Source organism: Artemia sp. Qi Xiang Cuo, chromosome 10 (assembly GCF_049724085.1).
Source record: "Artemia sp. Qi Xiang Cuo chromosome 10, ASM4972408v1, whole genome shotgun sequence".
Taxonomy (NCBI): Eukaryota; Metazoa; Arthropoda; class Branchiopoda; order Anostraca; family Artemiidae; genus Artemia; species Artemia sp. Qi Xiang Cuo.
The window spans coordinates 5,170,697-5,189,590 of record NC_142803.1 but is presented as its reverse complement, the minus strand read 5'-3'; the positions used below and the strand labels follow the sequence as shown (position 1 = coordinate 5,189,590).

Here is an 18,894-nt window from a genome sequence, read left to right as displayed (position 1 = left end):
GCACAAATCTGCTCAAAATGTGCAAGTGTATATTAATACCAACAACTCACTGTAGAAGCAAGCCGTCTGAGTGTGCTTTGCTGTACTGAAGCGCGTGTGCTGAACAAAATGGAAAGCTTAGGAACTAATGTAGCCTTAGTAGCAATAATTTTACAAACAGATAGACTCTTGTTTGGAATCTACCAAAACAGCTAAATCTGTCATACAAATTGCCGAAAAAAATCAAAAAAGGGAGAGAAGAAATAAATTCTATTGAAAAAGAGATTCTCTTGCACAGCCAAGGTTTAATTCTAGGTTGGCAGAAGGGAAAATAAACTTTTGTTTCCTTAAATTCTGTTGGCTCAAGTCCTTAACAATTAACTATAGAAGAAACCAAAGATTGCAAGCAGGAAGAGTTCAATTATTCAATCACACAGCAGCAACATTTTAAGAAATTTAAAATAAATCTCTTGTGAATTATTATCTCGATTTATCATAAGTTACGACAAACCAATTGTTCTCAAAATCCTCCTCAAGGCCACACTGTGGTGTTTATTTTGTGGATAGTGAAGTTTTCCCCACAGTAGAGTGCAGACGGTCTGTTATCATTGTAATATACTTTCTTGTTTTAGTTTAAAGCTTATTCCAATAGGCAATGCATAGAACTCCTCCAAAAAAAGTCCCCCCACATCCCACCCCAAATACCAGTGAAAATGATACCCATCTTGGCTGGTCAAGCTCATTATCACAAAGTTCACATGATAGCTCCAATTCTGAGAATAGGACAATGATCAGTGTAGGGGCTAATGTCACTATAAATGATGATAATGGGTTTCAAGAGGTCCTTTCTAGAAGCTCTAAAAAAAGAAAAAAATCTCCCAAATCAAAAGCATTTCCACCCTCTCCTCCAAAGATCCTCCCTCTCAAAACATAGGAATTTACCTAAAAATTTCTCCTAATAACCGCTTTCAAATAAAAAAGATTACTGCAATAATATTTGCAATTTTCAAATTGCTAAAATAAAGGTACTCTCTCAATGCTTATCGTAATAGATCTCTGGTAATAGCTGTCCAAGATCAGAAATTAGAAAACACAATAATTAATCTAAAATCGCTTCCGAGCACCCCGATTAATACATCTTAATAGAACCCAAAACAATCTCCAACAAAAATAGTAGTTTATAATGTTCCCCCAGAAATATCCACTCAGGGGTTAAAAGAAGGGCTCTCAGATAGGGCTGGCAACACAATCCCAGTTGAAGATGTTACCCAACTTGGTGAATCTAACTCTAATGGCCTAAAAACAAGTATATCCTTCGTATTTACACTGAAGGAAAAAATTAATATCCCAGAAAAGTTATTCCTATTTGGGCAAATCAAACCGCACAGGGAATACAAACCAAAGCCTATTCAGTGTCTGAAGTGTCTCAAACTGGGACACACAACAAACAAATGCAATGAAATTTTCCTTGAGTGTAGTAATTGTATAGCATTCTATACTAAAGAGTTGACAACTTGCAACAACACTTAGCCTACATGTATGAATTGCAAAGGACGACATGAATCAACCAATAAATCACTATGCCCTGCACATAAGAAAAGAGCACTAACACTCCAAATAGCAACAGAGAAGGCCATTCCATACCCATTTGCAGCAATGGAAGCAAATGCTTCCCAACAATACCACATAAAGCCCGAAATGAAACCAACAAAAACCCCCAAGTCAAACGCCCCGAATGCTTCAAGTACCCTGTATAAAACATCATCCTCTAAGCCCCCTAGCTCACATACCTATCAGAAGGAATCACCAAGTCAACAAGCCTCCTTCCCCGGTGAGATGAGGTTAGCCTGCCCCCCCCCCCTCTCAAGAAGAAACAAACCAGAAACACTACCAGGAATTAATCCCTTAACTGACAAACAGGATGCACAACCAAACATGCAATCCCCAAATATATGCTTATTCATTCTAAACTGTAATGCAGTTCAGGCCATGAACATACATCAACTACATAAAACAAAAATCATTGCAACATTGGCAAAAATCTACATCCCTGATGATATGCTCATTCAAGCAAAAGAAGATCTTGCTTTACTTTTAACAAAAATGAACATTGATACACAGTCATATGAAAAATAAATCAACAACACAACACTTATCAATACTCCAGTGGAACGTAAGATCACTCACAGAAAATAAGCTAAATGAACTAATATCTTTTATGAATAATAATTCCATTAATATTGCTTGCCTCCAGGAAACTCATTTAACCCAAAATCAACAAATTAAGTCTCTGGGATATAGTATCCTGAGAAAGGATAGGTCATCAGAGAGAAAAGGAGGCGGAGTAGCTTTAATAGTTAAAAATAATATAAAATTCTGTGGCATCAACTTTCCAGATTTTGCAAATAATGTTGATGCAATTGGTATCAGTGTTTGACTGAATAATACAAAAACCTACATAATAAGCTTTTATAACCCTAATGGCCAAACTACCGATGCCATGGATTTCTTTAATTATATAAATAATTCTAATATGTTAAAAAAAATCATTGTTTGCGGAGATTTCAATGCCCACAGCCTTTTTTTGGGGAATAAACCAGCAAATAAAGCTGGTAAATTGATTGAGAATATGACTTCAAATAATATTGAATTAGCTGTTGCTACCCCTCCAAACCTGAATACATATTTCAACCCCAAAAGTGCTCTACAATTGACTACAAATTGTGTCTTTAAATATTTTGAATAAAATTTGTATAAATAAAATTGATAGTCTATGTACTGACCAGTTTGCTATAGTTTGCTCCCTAAATAAACCTGCTGAAACCCGATCACACACCTCAAAATATATCAACACTAAAGCAAATTGGTCTATGTTCCAAAATAAGCTAAATGATGAAATTACGAGTTTCACCCAAAATTCATGCATTTCAGACACAACAGTTGACACACATGCTGAAGTCTTGGCATCTTTACTAATAAATACAGCTAATCATGCTATCCCCAGGACAACACCCAAAAAAACCTTCCCTAAACACATTCCCAAAGCATGGTGGACAAATGAGTGCCAAAATAAATGGAAAATAAAAAAGGCAGCTAGGAGAGCATTCATAAAAAAAACATCACCTACTACATATTTAAAAAAAATACAAGCAGAATATATTCTAAAAAGGACTATAATAGATTCTAAATATAAATACTGGAATAATTTTGCAAATAATCTCTCCAGAGAAACACATGAGCCAATTATAAATAAAGTCATAAGCCACATCTGTGGGAAAAAGACTTCCCCCAACCCACACCTGTATGAGCTTACACATAATAATACCCATTATGACAATGATAATGAAAAAGCTAAGCTATTTGTAACTCTATTTGTTAATAAGCGACATCAAATAATCGAAGCAAAATATCCCCACTTCCTATGAACCCAAGTTACCAACCACGCCCAGGATCCGAGTATATAAGTAGTCCATTTTCAATCCATGAAATGGATAATGTAATACATCATATTAGGACAAAAAATAGCAGCAGTTCTGACAATATACACCCTACATGGATAAACAATCTCACCCCTTCATACAAACAGGAACTGCTAAACTGTTATAATCACGCTTGGGCATCTTCTATGTTCTCCAATATTGGAAATGTTAGTCCCTCCTACCAATCATAAAGAAAAATAAACCCAAAGATAATCCTGAATCCTATTGACCCATAATGATTACTCCTGTGATGCGGAAAATAATGGAGAAATTGATCTATTACAGACTCCTCTGGTTTGTTGAAAAATAATATGATCCCTCACACTCAAACTGGATTCAGGAAACACCACTCCTCAACAGATGCCTTCATTTTGCTAACAAATGCAATAAATGAATCATTCTCAAAAAATAATGTCCTAGTTGCAGCTTTCCTAGATATTGAAGGGGCATATGACAATGTGAACCATCACATCATTAGAAATAAATTTGCAAATCTCGGACTGCCCCCCAAACTAGTATATTCGATAAAATCTTTCATAGATGTATGAAGTTTTGTTCTTTGTACTGGTTGTGCCACTTCACTCCAAGACACAGTATCCAAAGACCCAGCTCAGGGAGCAGTCCTCAATAGCCTCCTTTTTGCCGTATATATCTGGGACATGAACCTCCCCCACACGAATCTACAATATGCTGACGATCTGGTGCTATGGCCATCTGGGAAAAACTTTGAGATAGCACAGTCAAATCTGCAAAAGTCACTTTTCCAATTTGAAAAATTCTCTCAACATTCAGATTTACCCATTGCAACTACAAAGTCAAAAATAATCCAATTTCACCGAAAGCGGGACCATGTTAATGCAAAACTAACTCTAAATGGAACAACTATTCCAGAAGATAATCATATTAATTACCTAGGTCTCATGCTTGACCAAAAACGTAATTCCCACCTCCACATCACAAACACAATAAAAAAAATGCTATAGAAAACAAATGTACCAAAAAGACTTCTTTCCACACCCTGGGACTGTAAGGAGAAAACCTTACTCCAGTTTTACAAATCACATATAAGACCCCATATTGACTATGGGCTCATCGTTTATGGTGCATGTGCAAAGACCCAGATGCAAAAAATTGAAACAACACAAAATGATATAATACGTCTGATATTTGGTCTTAGGAAACCCGGAAGGACCAAGTTTCTGCTTGTCGGAGAGTGGATTAACAACAATAAGGGAGATACGTAGCTTTCTCTTTACAAGACATCTTACAAAAATTGAATCAAATAGCTCACACACCCTACATAATTGGTTAAGAAATCCAGCCATGTATAGAGGCATTGCAGATGGGTATGCCAATACTCAGAAGAAGTTCCCTGTACCAGCAAAGTCTATTGCACCTACTTTCCCCCAATCCCCTCCATGGAATTGGTCAATTCCCATAATAAATACTGATTTCTCAAAGTGGAATAAAGATCTAACCCCATTGCTTTTGTCCAGAAAAAATTTGCTGAACTTAATACAATTACTTATAAAAACCACTTCCAAATATTTGTTGATGGGTCAAAAATGAATGAGAAGGTAGCAAGCAGTGTATTCCTTCCTCACCTGAAAATTGCAATGGGTGAGAGATTATATAATAATGTATCTATAATGTTTGCTGAGTTAAAAGCCATAATCATGGCATTAGAACACCTTAAGGAAAACCAACCTTTGATTGCAAATTCAAATAATATTATAGTATATTACGACTCTTTATCAAGCCTTGAGTTGCTGGCCTCAGCTCCTCAGTATAAGTTGGACATTGACACTTATCATTGTCTCAGTATTATAGATAAACTTGCTTCAAGTGGCATAATAACGTATTTTCAGTATATTCCTAGCCACTCTGGCATAAGAGGTATCCATCGAGTTCATGAAATACCAAAACATGCTATAAAGGTTGATCTGCCAAGAAGGAGACCAATCACGAGTAGAATTATTTACCGTCGGAGACTATCAGAGATTAATTCCAATAGGAATAATTCTATCCTTTCCCTCTTTCCCAAAAAGTGTTTTTATAAAATTTACTATAGAATTCACTTTGGAACAAATGGACTAAATTTTCTTGCATTCTCGTATAAGTTTTCTAATTCAAGTGCTTCAATTCCCCTGTCCCCTCGTTGCAGGCATTGTAATATTAATAATGAAATAATAGACCATTGCCTGTTTGAATGCAATACGCTGACGTCTTCGCAACATTCCTTGCTTCTTAAAGTGTTCAAAGGTTTCAAACACCACCAAATTTCAAGATCAGGCAAGAGTCTGGCCTATTATAACTGCACACAGAGCATCAAAATCGACATATTCCATACCATAATTGAACTCCTTGAGTCAAAACATCTACTGAAAGATATCTGAAAATATCCAATAAAAATGAGGCAATCAAGCCAGTAGCCCTTTAGCCCACAGAGCGAAGCAAAAGGAAAAGGGCTAAATAGTACTACTGAAAAGCTCGCCTGCTGTTAAATAGAAGAAGAAGAAGAAAGACTTGACTACAGTTTAGTCAATAACAAATCTGACTGTAGGTGAATAAAAAGTCTGAAATAAGATAATAGATGTAAATTACTATTATAGTGCTACCTTAAACCTACAAAACATTGATTTTTAAAAATTTAAATCATCATTTAGCAGTTCAGCTTATTTGGGAGTTCTCCTAAATCACTATTTTAAACACATAAAACAAGTAAAAGCAATGTTGATCAGGTTCAGTGGCCATAAAAGGAGCTATATCAATTCCCAAATGAATTGGAAATGATCAGAAGAGGAGGAGGGGCACCTGCCGTAAATAATTTAAACTTCAGTGTTTTTGATCAAAATTTTTCATTCCAGGCAGTAGTCTTTATTCACTTCAAAGCATGGTAGTTGGCAACGCTGCAAAAAAGATGATATCATTGTAGAAGAAATAGATTTATGGTTGGATAATTTACAGTTTCCTATGGTTGACGAACGCAGTCAATGTAAAGTTTTGCAAAATTAAAATATATTTTCTTGTGAATTATTATCACTTCTAATCTGCAGTTGTACTAAACCAATACTGCTCAACTGATCCTCAGGGCTATACTGTGGTGTTTCCCCTCCCCATAGGATAGTGCAGATGGTTTGATATCTTTCTATTTTCCCCTTCTTGTTTTAGTTTTGTCTTTTATTTGTTTAAAGTTTTTTCCAATAGGCAATGTTTAGAAGTCCTCCAAAAAAAAAGTCCCCCCAGATCCCAAATCAGATTCCAGTGAAAGTGTGATAGTGAAAGATACCCATCTTGGCTGGTCAAGCACACTATCTCAAAGTTCAAATGATGGCTCCAATTCGGAGAATAGGACAATGATAAGTGTAGGGGCTAATGTAACCATAAATGATGATAATGGGTTTCAAGAGGTCCTCTCTAGAAGCTCTAAAAAAAGGAAAAAAATATCCCCAATCAAAAGCATTTCCCCTCTCTCTGCCCAAGATCCTCCCTCCAAAAACTTAGGAATTTACCTTAAAATTACTCCCACTACCCCCTTTGAAATAAAAATGATCACTGCAATAAGAGTTGCAATTTTTAAATTGCTAAAATCAATGTTCTCTCTTAATATTAACCGTGATGCTAATAGCTGTAGAACATCAGAAATCAGGAGATACATTAATTAACCTAAAATCCCTTCTGAATACCCCAATTATTGGATCTAATTGGAACCCAAATCAATCACACACAAAAATAGTAGTTTATAATGTTCCCCCAGAGATATCTACTCAGGAGTTAAAAGAAGGGCTTTCAGATAGGGCTGGAAACACAATCCCAGTTGAGGATGTTACCCAACTTGAAAAACCTAACTCTAATGGCGTAAAAACTAGTAGATCCTTCTTATTCACACTGAAGGATAAAATTGATATCCCAGAAAAATTATTCCTATTTGGGCAAATTAAACCACACAAGGAATACAAACCTAAGCCTATCCAGTGTCAGAAGTGTTTCAAACTGGGACACACAACAAACAAATGTAATGAAATTCTCCGAGAGTGTAGTAATTGTAAAGCTTTCCATCCTAAAGAGCTGACAACTTGCAACAACACTCAGCCTACATGCATCAATTGCAAAGGCCCACATGAATCTACAAATAAATCATTATGCCCTGCATACAAGAAAAGAGCTCTAACACTCCAAATATCAACAGAAAAGGCCAGCCCATACCCCTTTGTAGCAATGGAAGCAAATGCTGCCCAATAATACCAAATAAAGCCTGTAATGAAACCAACCAAAACCCCCAAGTCAAATGCCCCCAATGCATCAAGCACCCCATATAAAACACCATCTTCTAAGCCCCCTAGCTCAAATCCCTATCAGAAGGAATCACCAAGCCAACAAGCCTCCTTGTCCGGCGAGATGAGGTCAGCCTGGCCCCCCCCCCCCTCCCAATAAGAAACAAACCAGAAACACTACCAGGAATCAATCCCTTAACCAACAAACAGGATGCACAACCAAAAATGCAATCCCCAAACATATGCTTATTCATTCTAAACTGTAATGCAGTTCAGGCCATGAACATACATCAACTACAGAAAAAAAAAATTATATGACAGAATTGGCAAAAATCTACATCCCAGATGACATGCTCATTCAAGCAAAAAAGATCTTGCTTTACTTTTAACAAAGCTGAACATTGATACACAGTCATATGAAGTATAAATCAACAACACAACATTTATCAATACTCCAATGGAATGTAAGATCACTCACAGAAAAAAAGCTAAATGAACTAATATCATTTATGAATAATAATTCCATTAATATTGCTTGCCTCCAGGAAACTCATTTAACCCAAAATCAACAAATTAAGTCTCTGGGATATACTATCCTGAGAAAGGATAGATCTTCAGAGAGAAATGGAGGTGGGGTAGCTTTATTAGTTAATAATAATATAAAATTTTGTGGCATCAATTTTCCAGATTTTGCAAATGATGTTGATGTAATTGGTATCAGTGTTTGGCTGAATAATTTAAAAACCTACATAATAAGCTTTTATAACCCTAATGGCCAAACTACAGATGCCAAGGATTTCTTTAATTATATAAATAATTCTAATATGTTAAGAAATATCATTATTTGTGGTAATTTCAATGCCCACAGCCTTTTTTGGGGGAATAAACCAGCAAATAAAGCTGGTAAATTCATTGAGCATATGACTTCAAATAATAATGAATTAGCTGTTGCTACCCCTCCAAACCTGAATACATATTTCAACCCCAAAAGTGGCAGATTCTCTACATTTGACCTACAAATTGTGTCATTAAATTTGTTGAACAGAATTTACATGAATAAAATTGATAGTCTATCTACTGACCACTTTGCTATAGTTTGCTCCCTAAATGAACCTGCTGAAACTTTATCTCATACCTCCAAGTATATCAACACTAAAGCAAATTGGTCTATGTTCCAAAATAAGCTAAATGATGAAATTACAAGTTTCACCCAAAGTGCATGCATTTCTAACACAACAGTTGACACACTTGCTGAAGCCGTCGACATCTTTACTAATAAATACAGCTAATCATGCTATCCCCAGGTCAACACCTAAGAAAACATTCCCTAAACAAATTTCTAAAGCATGGTGGACAAATGAGTGCCTAAATAAATGGAGGATAAAAAAGACAAATAGGACAGAATTCATAAAAAAACCATCATCTACTACATATTTTAAAAAATTACAAGCAGAATCTAATCTAAAAAGGACTATAATAGATGCCAAACATAAATACTGGAATAATTTTCCAAATAATCTCTCCAGAGAAACGCATGAGCCAATGATACATAAAGTCATAAGCCACATCTGTGGGAAAAAGACATCCCCCAACCCACTCCTGTATGAGCTTATACATAATAATACCCATTATGACAATGATAATGGAAAAGCTAACCTATTTGCACCTCTTTTTGTTAATAAGCTAACATCAAATAATCAAAGCAAACTGTCCACAATTCCTATGAACCCAAATTCCTACCAACCATGCCCAGGATCTGAGTACATAACTAATCCATTTTCAATCCAGGAATTAAATAATGCAACACATCATATTAGAACCATAACTAGCAGCAGCTATGACAATATACACCCTACATGGATAAAGAATCTCACACCTTCATACAAACAAGAACTGCTAAATTGTTATAATCAATCGTGGGCATCTTCTAGATTCTCCAATGTATGCAAATGTTCGTCCCTCCTACCAATCCTAAAGAAAAATAAACCAAAAGAGAACCCTGAGTCTTATAGGCCAATAATGATCACACCTGTGATAGTGAAAGTAATGGAGAAAATGATCTATGACAAACTCCTCTGATTTGCTGAAAAAAATAATATGATTCCTCACAAACAAAATTGTTACAGGAAACACCACTCCTCAACACATTGTTTCATTTTGCAAAAAATACAATCAATGAATCTTTCTAAAACAATAATCCCGTAGTTGCAGCTTTTTTATATTTTGGAGGGGTATATAACAATGTGAACCACCAAATCCCTTTAAACAAACTTGCAAACCTCGGAGTACCCCCTAAACTAGTACCTATTATTAAATCCTTCATAGGAGTGCAAAGTTTCGTCGTCTGTGTCTGTTCAGCCTCTTCACCCCGAAAGGCAATAACCAAAGGCCTACCTCAGGGAGCAGTCCTCAGTTGCCTCCTGTTTGCCCTATATCTCTGGGACATGAACCTACCCCACACAAATCTACAATATGCTGATGATCTAGTGCTATGGTCATCTGGCAACACCTTCCAGATAGCACAGTCAAATCTGCAAAAGTCACTTTTCCAGTTTGAAAAATTCTCTCAACATTCAGATTTACCCATTGCACCCACCAAGTAAAAAATAATCCAATTTCACCAGAAGCAAAGCAATGTTAATGTAAAACTAACTCTAAATAAAACAATTATTCCAGAAGATAATCATATAAATGACCTAGGTCTAATGCTTGACCAAAAATTTAATTGGTCACATTTCAAACAAAATAAAAAAATGCTGTAGAAAAGCAAATATACCAAAAAGACTTCTTTCCACACCCTGAGGTTGTAAGGAGAAAACCTTACTCCAGTTTTATAAATCACATATAAGACCCCATATTGACTATGGGTTCATATTGACAATCGGCTATGGTGCATGTGCAAAGACCCAGATGCAAAAAATTGAAACAACACAAAATTATATAATATGTGTCATATTTGGTCTTAGGAAACCCACAAGCACCAAGTTTCTGCTTATGGAAAGTGGATTAACAACAATAGGGAGAGCCGCAGCTTTCTCTTGACAAATCATCTTACAAAAATTGAATCAAATAGCTCACACACACTACATGATGGGTTAATAAATTCAGCCATGTATAGAGGCACTTCAAGATGAGTATACAAATATCCAGAAGACATTCCCTATACCAGCAAAGTCTATTGCACCCACTTTCCCCAATCCCCCCCATGGAATTGGTCAAGTCCCATAATAAATAATGAGTTCTCAAAGTGGAATAAAGATTTAACCCCCATTGCTTTTGTCCAGAAAAAATTTGCAGAACTTTATACAATTACCTATAAAAATCACTTCCAAATATTTGTTGATGGGTCAAAAATGAATGAGAAGGTTGCCAGTGGTGTTTTCCTTCCTCACCTGAAAATTGCAATGGGTGAGAGATTATATAATAATTTATCTAAAATGTCTGCTGAGTTAAATGCCATAATCATGGCATTAGAACACCTTAAAGAAAACCAACCTTTCATTGCAAATTCAAATAATATTATCATATATTCTGACTCTCTATCAAGCCTTGAGTTACTGGCCTCAGCTCCTCAATATAAGTTGGACATTGACACTTATCATTGTCTCAGTATTATTGATAATCTTGCTTCAAGTGGCATAAAAACTTATTTTCAGTACATTCCTAGCCACTCTGGCATAAGTGGTAATCATCAGGTTGATGAAATAGCAAAAAATGCTATAAATATTGGCCAGCCAAGTGGGAGACCAATCCCAATTAGAGATATTTACCGATGGAGGCTATCAGATACTAATTTTAATAAGATTAATCCTATCCTTTCCCTTTCCCAATAAGTATCTTTCTAAAATTTATCTTAGAATTTGTTCTGGAACAAATGGACTAAATTTCCTTGCATTCTCATATAAGTTTTCTAATTCAAGTGGTTCAATTCCCCTGTCCCCTCTTTGCAGGCATTGTAATATGAAAAATGAAACAATTGACCATTTCCTATTTGAATTTAATATGCTGACGTCTGCACAACATACCTTGCTTTCTAAACTGTTAAAATGCTTCAAACACCACAAAATCTCACTGTCAGCCAAGAGCCTAGCCAACTATAACTGCACACAGAGCACAGAAATCGATATCTATCATCTTATATTTGAACTCATTGAGTCAAAAGATCTACTGAAAGATATCTGAGATTATCTAATAAATAAGAGACAACCCAGACAGTAGCTCTGTAGCCCACAGAGTGAAGCAAAAAGAAGAGGGCTAAATAGTATCAACTGAATAGCCTGCCTGCTGTGAATTAGAAGAAGAAGAAATTCCTAGAAGACTTCTTATCCAACTAGGTAGATATTCTCTCTGCCTAAGAGAATCAATTTATCTGGCTAGTTGGATATTAACCCAAAACTGCTTAGAGAATCTTCTTATCTGCCTAGTTGGATATATATCAGAAACACTAAGCAACATTATTATCAAACTAGGTAGATATTCTCTCTGCCTTAGATAAACAATGTCTCCTTATCTTGTTAAACTCCCCCCAAACTGTTTATATTTCAAACGTAGATGCCTAGTAGGAGTTGTTTACTACTCTATAATCTTCACTATTATCCTAATAGGTCTATAGGCTATAAAATATGAATTAGAGAAACAATTTCTATGTATATTAGTAAACTCACCACACAAATTTGAGGTTAGCATATTATATGCTTATTTAAATATAGCGAATTAATACCCAAAAAAACGATTATATACCTCGGACGATATTCTCTAAATTACATATACAGTCAAATATTCAGCTAGGTATGTAAAGGTGTAAGAGTCTTAAAAATGTTATTATCTGTCTAGCATGATATTTATCTTGATACTAAGTGTAGTTGGATATTAGGCTATTTTTACATTCTATAGAATGTAATTTTTTTTAAGAATATCCATTGGGCACCTTCCGGCCTAACTCAATAATATGATTTGGTAGATATTGACCTGTTAACCTAAAGAGTTATAATCCATAATTTACTTTTGTGTCAGAGCTTATGTTACTTTCACAGGACTGTATTTCAGTATTTTCAGGATTTAAACACATTACACTATCTGACCATTTTTGTTTTGTCAACAAGCGGCGTTGCCAAAAACATTTCTTGATATTCAAGGGTAAGAAAGGTAATTTTTGGTTACGTTTGACAAAAATTGCAAATAGTATCAAATTGTAAGAAAGTTAAAAATTTATAAATAGAACTTTGAGAAAATTTCACTGTTTATTCCAAATTCTTAAATTTTTCTCTCAATATTTCAAATGTTTGTTAACAATTTTAGTATTTATTCTGAAATTTTTCCTGCTGAGGTGATTTTTTCCCAATACCTTAGAAAAAAAATCTGGAAAAATTATTTTTGAAAAAATTGGAGCAGTGGTCCAAATCGAGTCAAAACGTTTGCACAGTTACGTGCTACATACCTTTCAAACAATGTGAAGCATACGAAACCCATTTCCTTCGTCATATATGAAGGTCTAAATTGGGTCAAAGCTCGGCAAATTATTGTTGTAGAATTTTGGGAAAATGTCACTGTTTATTCTAAATTCTCAAAATTTTCTTCCAATTTTTCAAATGTTTGTTAAAATTTTATTATTTATTTACAAATTATTCCCATTGAGGTGATTTTTTCCCAATATCTTACATCAAAAATTTAGGAAAATTATTATTGAAAAAAGCAGTATCCTAAATAGCAGTCATTAAGTTAAAGAAAATGTAATAATTTGTGTTAAAGTGAAATCCGTGGTTAAAGTTGTGTTAAAGTTATCCAAAGCATTCCTAGCCCCGGAAGATAAATAGTAAATCAACCACGTTATCCAATTAAATTAATTATTAATGGGAATTAAATCTAAACTCAAATTAATCAAATTGGATCCCCAAAACGAATCAGAGATGTTATAATGAATAATTAGTTGTGGCATATACAAATGCAGATTGTTCATCGTCAAATTGGGATGAACTTGTTGCACTTGTTCAAAGCCAGAAACCCCATGTATTTGTTGTGACTGAAGCTTTTCCCAAGAATTGTGGTGACACCTTTGTCCATTTTTGGCAACTATGTGGATACGATTCTGTGCATAATATTAACTATGAACGTAGAGTTTGTGTTTATGTTTGTTCTTCCCTGAGTTTAAAATATAAAGAAGTTGATTCTGAGTTTACAAGTCAAGGACATGAGGTAGTTAGTTTTGAGCTGAGACATCCAAGTTGGTCCCAAAGTGTGTGTATAGTAGCGGTTTATTAGAGCCCGTCTAAGAGTATTGATAGTATTATTAAAGACAAGGGCCTACTCGGCTACCTTATCTACCTTTCGTCAGTTTCGTCTAAAATTGTGATCGTTGGTGACTTTAACACTCCTGGTATAGATCGGTTATCACACAGTACAACGCTATCTGATTTGAGTTTCGGGCATAAACTAGTACAGACACTCGGTGATAGCTTTCTGCATTATGTTCTAAGCCCACTAGGTTTTGAACTGGCATGAATCCATCTACCTTAGGCCTTATTATAACTAAGCACCCCGCTGACCTAGAGAATTTAGAATTTCTGCCTCCTCTAGGTAAAAGGGATCAAGTGGTATTGTCTTTCTGTGTTAATGTGAGCATTCCGTTAAATCATAAGTCGAAATTGTTATATGATTATTCTAGAGGTAGTTATGACGAATTTATAGATTTTGTACGTTATGTTGATATTGTTAGTGAGCTTCAGCGTAGTTTGTAGATGTAGATATAGCTTTTAAGTTTATCCGTGAAGTAGTAGTAGAAGGATGCGAGAAGTTTATTCCAAGGTATACTATTAGAGAGGGTATGAAAAAACGTAATAATCTGCCAAAATTTGTCCTTGAAGCAATTTCTGCGAAAAATAGACACTGGAGAGCTTATTTATCAGCTGGGGGTGATGAATCTTGGCGTGCTTATAAGAGGGTGAGAAATAGAACGACGATCATCCTGCGGTCCCACACTGAGTCAGTGGAATCGTTGATAATTAGTTGCGCGCAAAGTTGTCAAAAAAGGTATTGGAAGTATGTGAATAGGGGCAAAAAAGAGCAGTCGCCATCGTCCAAGGTCTTCAATGACCCAGTCACTGGTGAAACTGTTAATAATTTTAAAAGAAAAGCAGTTACTTTTAACGAAACCTTTTCATCTGTTTTCGTTAATCCTGCTACTCATATGATATCTAATTCATCACCGTCACCAGAAGCTTCTGTATTACAGAATAAGTCAGAATATGATGACTCTGATGTAGCGCCTGAGCTCGTCCAAAAAATTATTCGCGAGCTTTCTGTTGATAAAGCCCTTGATATAAAGGGTGTCTCAAATGTTATTATGCGAGAACTGGCTTCTTCTTTAGCGGCTCCACTCGCATTTCTTTTTAATCTTTGTTTGGATTCTGGTAAGTGCCCAGCTGCGTGGAAAAAGGCTGTCATAAAACCACTTCATAATGGTGGGCCAAAGTCGGATTTCACGAATTATCGCCCTATCTAGAACACGTCGATTTTTTCACGGATTATGGAAAAAGTAATTGTGTATCGGATCCAAAATCATTTAAAAAAAAATAAATTGTGGAACACGGCACAGCAAGGTTTTCAATAAAATCGATCGTGTAACACGCAGTTAACGGAAGTAATCAATGATTTTCAGAAGATGGCTGATTCAGGCCTAATGTTTAATTGTGTTTATATTGATTTTTGCAAGGCATTCGACAAGGTTTCAATATCTTTGCTGGTGGAAAAATGTCGAAGGTATGGGATTGGTTATAGAAGCATGATTTGGATTACGGATTACCTAACTAGTCGGACACAGAAAGTGAAGGTTGGTGATGGCGAGGCACTATCTGAAGGGTGTGGAGTTCTAAGCGGGGTCCCTCAGGGTAGCTGCCTGGGACCAGTTTTATTCTGTTTATTGATAAATGATTTACCGCAGATAATCTGACACAGCACCATCAAAATGCTTGCGGACGATCTAAAGCTATACAAAGGTGTCACCTCCCCGGTTGACGTGACACATTCTACAGGGAGATTTGGAAGTATTGTTCGAATGGTGTGATTTAAATTCTATGTTTGTTAACCAGAAGAAATGTCATGTGATGCATTACTTTGCAAAAGATGTGGTATACCGGTACTTCATGGGTGGCGTGTCGGTGTGCCCTGTTAACTCTATTAGGGATCTCGGTATTATTTTTGATGATCAGCTGAGGTTTGATAAGCAAGCGTCAGCTGTTTCGCGTAAAGAAAACTATGGTTTGCTTAGCGTCAAAAGAGCTTTCAGAAGGTTTAACCTGAGAAGTTTTACCACATTGTATAAGACGATGGTGCACCCTGTTGTTGAATATTGCTCATCTGTGTGGTATCCGACTAGAAAATCTGATTTACTGTTGATTGAAAAGGTGCAAAGACGAGCGTCCAAATTTGTCCCCTATCTGAAATACCTACCTTATGGGCGGAGATTGAGTAGCCTGAGCTCACCATCTCTGCAATTCAGAAGGGACAGAATGGACCTTGTCAACACTTTCTGCGTCATAAAGGGTATTAATCATGTGTCTTGTGAATATTTCTTTGAGTTTGGTCATTATCCATCAACGCGGCAGAACTATTTAAAATTGTACCAGCCAAGGGTATCAAGGAAAGTTGGACAGAGTTCCTTTGTAAATCGTTCAGTAAAATCGTGGAACACGTTGCCCGACCGACTAGTTCTGGTGAATGATGTTGCGGCTTTCAAAAAAGTATTACTTGAGATCTCTTTTTATGAAAGGCAGTACCTAGGACTGTGAAGTGTATATTTGTTGTAGGGTATCTTCGTTTTTTGTTTTTGTTTTTTATTAGGAAGTTTATAGTTTTTTTTTTCGTTGTTTTTAAGTGTTGCTCATGGTATGTAATTTGTGCTGTATGAGACAAGCCTATGGATTATTCCATTTCCGATTAATATAACTTTAGATCATAGGCAACGCAATAGCGCTGCCTAAGTAAATAACGATGTTGGCAAAATATATTGTTTTTATTTTTTTTTTCTTGGTCTTAGACCAGGGCACTTCGTATCAAAGGAGTTGTCGCAGAAACTTTGAAAAGGGCTCATTCGATTGGAAATTGAAATGGCTTGTACCCTTTTTAATAGTCGAAAGTGATTGGAAGGCAACTAACACCCCTTCTAGGCCCACCATTTCTCCAAACACATCAAATCAAAATTTTGAGATAGCCATTTTGTTCAGCGTAGTTGATTTTAAGGTAGAAATTATATTTTTGAGGAAGAAACTCCCCCACACCCCTCAGGGCAAGGGTTGTAAATTATGCCCTGGGGGCATATATGATTTTATAGAAAGCATTGTCGTAGAAACTTCAAAAAGGCTCTTTCGATTGGAAATTCAAAGGACTAGTGCCCTATTGAATAGTCGAAAGTGATTGGAGGGCAGCTAACCACCGTCTCACGCCCGCCTTTTCCCCAAATACATCCAATCAAAATTTTGAGAAAGTTATTTTGTTCAACGTAGTTGAAAGTTCTGGAAAATTAGGTCTTTGAGGATGACACCCCCCCCCCCTCCACAGCCCTCAGGGGAAGGGTTGTAAGTTATAACCTGGGGGCATATAAGGTTTTTTATAAAAAGCGTTGTCGTAGAAACTTCAAAAAGGGCTCATTTGATTGGAAATTGAAATGACTAGTGCCCTTTTTAATAGTCGAAAGTGATTGGAAGGCAACTAACACCCCTTCCACGCCCGCCATTTATCCAAACACATCCAATCAAAATTTTGAGATAGTCACTTAGTTCAAAGTAGTTGAAGGTCCAGAAATTATATCTTTGAGGATAACACTCCCCCCACAGCCCCCAGGGTAAGAGTTGTAAGTTATGCCCTGGGGGCATATAAGGTTTTTATTGAAAGCTTTGTCCTAGAAACTTGAAAAATGGCTCATTCGATTGGAAATTCGAAGGGCTAGTGCCCTTTTTAATAGTCGAAAGTGATTTGAGGGTAACTAACCCCCCTCTCACACCGACCGTTTCCCCAAACACATCCAATCAAAATTTTAGATAACCATTTTGTTCAGCGTAGTTAAAAAAAAAAAAAAAAAATTAGAAATTAGGTATTTGAGGATGATAACCACCTCAGAGCTCTTGGGGCAAGGATTGTAATTACGCCCTGGGGGCATATAAGGTTTTCATAGATAGTGATGTTGTAGCAACTTCAAAAAGGGCTCATTTGATTGGAAATTAGAAGGTCAAAATTGATTTGAGGATAACTAACACCCCTTTCACACCCACCATTTGCCCAAACACATTATATCAAAATTTTTGAGATAACCATTTTATTTGACGTAGTTAAAAAGTCTGGAAATTAGGTTTTTTGAGGATGACACTCCCCCAAAGCCCTCTGGGCAAGGGTTGTAAGTTATGCCCTGGGGGCATGTGTTTTTTTTTATAGAAAGCGTTGTCGTAGAAACTTCGAAAAACAATTATTCAATTGGAAATTGAAATGGCTAGTACACTTTTTAATAGTCAAAAGTGATTGGATGGCAAGTAACCCCCCTCTCACGCCCACTATTTCCCCAAACACATCCAATCAAAATTTTGAGATAGCCATTTTGTTCAACGTAGTTGAAAAATCCGAAAATTATATCTTTGAGGATGACAACCCCCTCACAGCCCTCAGGTCAAGGGTTGTAAGTTATGCCCTGGGGCATAACTAGTAAAGATCGATGTGGGTACAATGTATTATTATTTTTTCCTTTTTTTGAGACCAGGGCACTTCGTACCGAAGGAGTTGTCTTAGGAACTTTGAAAAGGGTTCATTTGATTCAAAATAAAAAGGGCTAAAGCCCTTTTAATAGTCGAAAGTGATTGGAGGGCAACTAGTCCCTCTCCCACAACGACCCTCCCATTTGCCCATTATGTTTAAAAACTAAATGTTGCCTTAAGATTAAATAAAAATGCACTGTCTTAATGCTGATTCCCAATAAGGCATTTCAGCATTATCCCAAAAACGACTGAGGGTATTATGTTCAAACTTTCGGGGCTGTTTCTGCTCTTAAAATTTAACCAAATAAAAATAGCGTAAGTGTATTCAAGCTATCAAAGAAAGTAAACAGATTTTTCTTTTGCGAATTGTATCAAGTTTTCTATTTCAGGTCAACAAGAGGAGGTATGAAACTAAATTAAACACTA

At 36.0% G+C, this 18,894-nt stretch overlaps 1 protein-coding gene across 3 annotated transcripts in view; it reads right to left on the bottom strand.

Annotated features, from left to right (window-relative positions):
- LOC148947393 (uncharacterized) overlaps positions 1-12,819 on the bottom strand; it is a 67,459-nt gene extending 54,640 nt beyond the window's left edge. For 2 of the 3 annotated variants that reach the window (XM_089095233.1, XM_089095235.1), the window contains exon 1: positions 12,735-12,819. The gene's annotated coding sequence lies outside the window, so the exon portion shown is untranslated. Of the gene's footprint in view, positions 1-11,045; positions 11,125-12,734 lie in introns of all 3 variants that reach the window. The other variant, XM_089095234.1, reaches the window with a different exon arrangement.
- Positions 12,820-18,894: the final 6,075 nt, after the last annotated feature.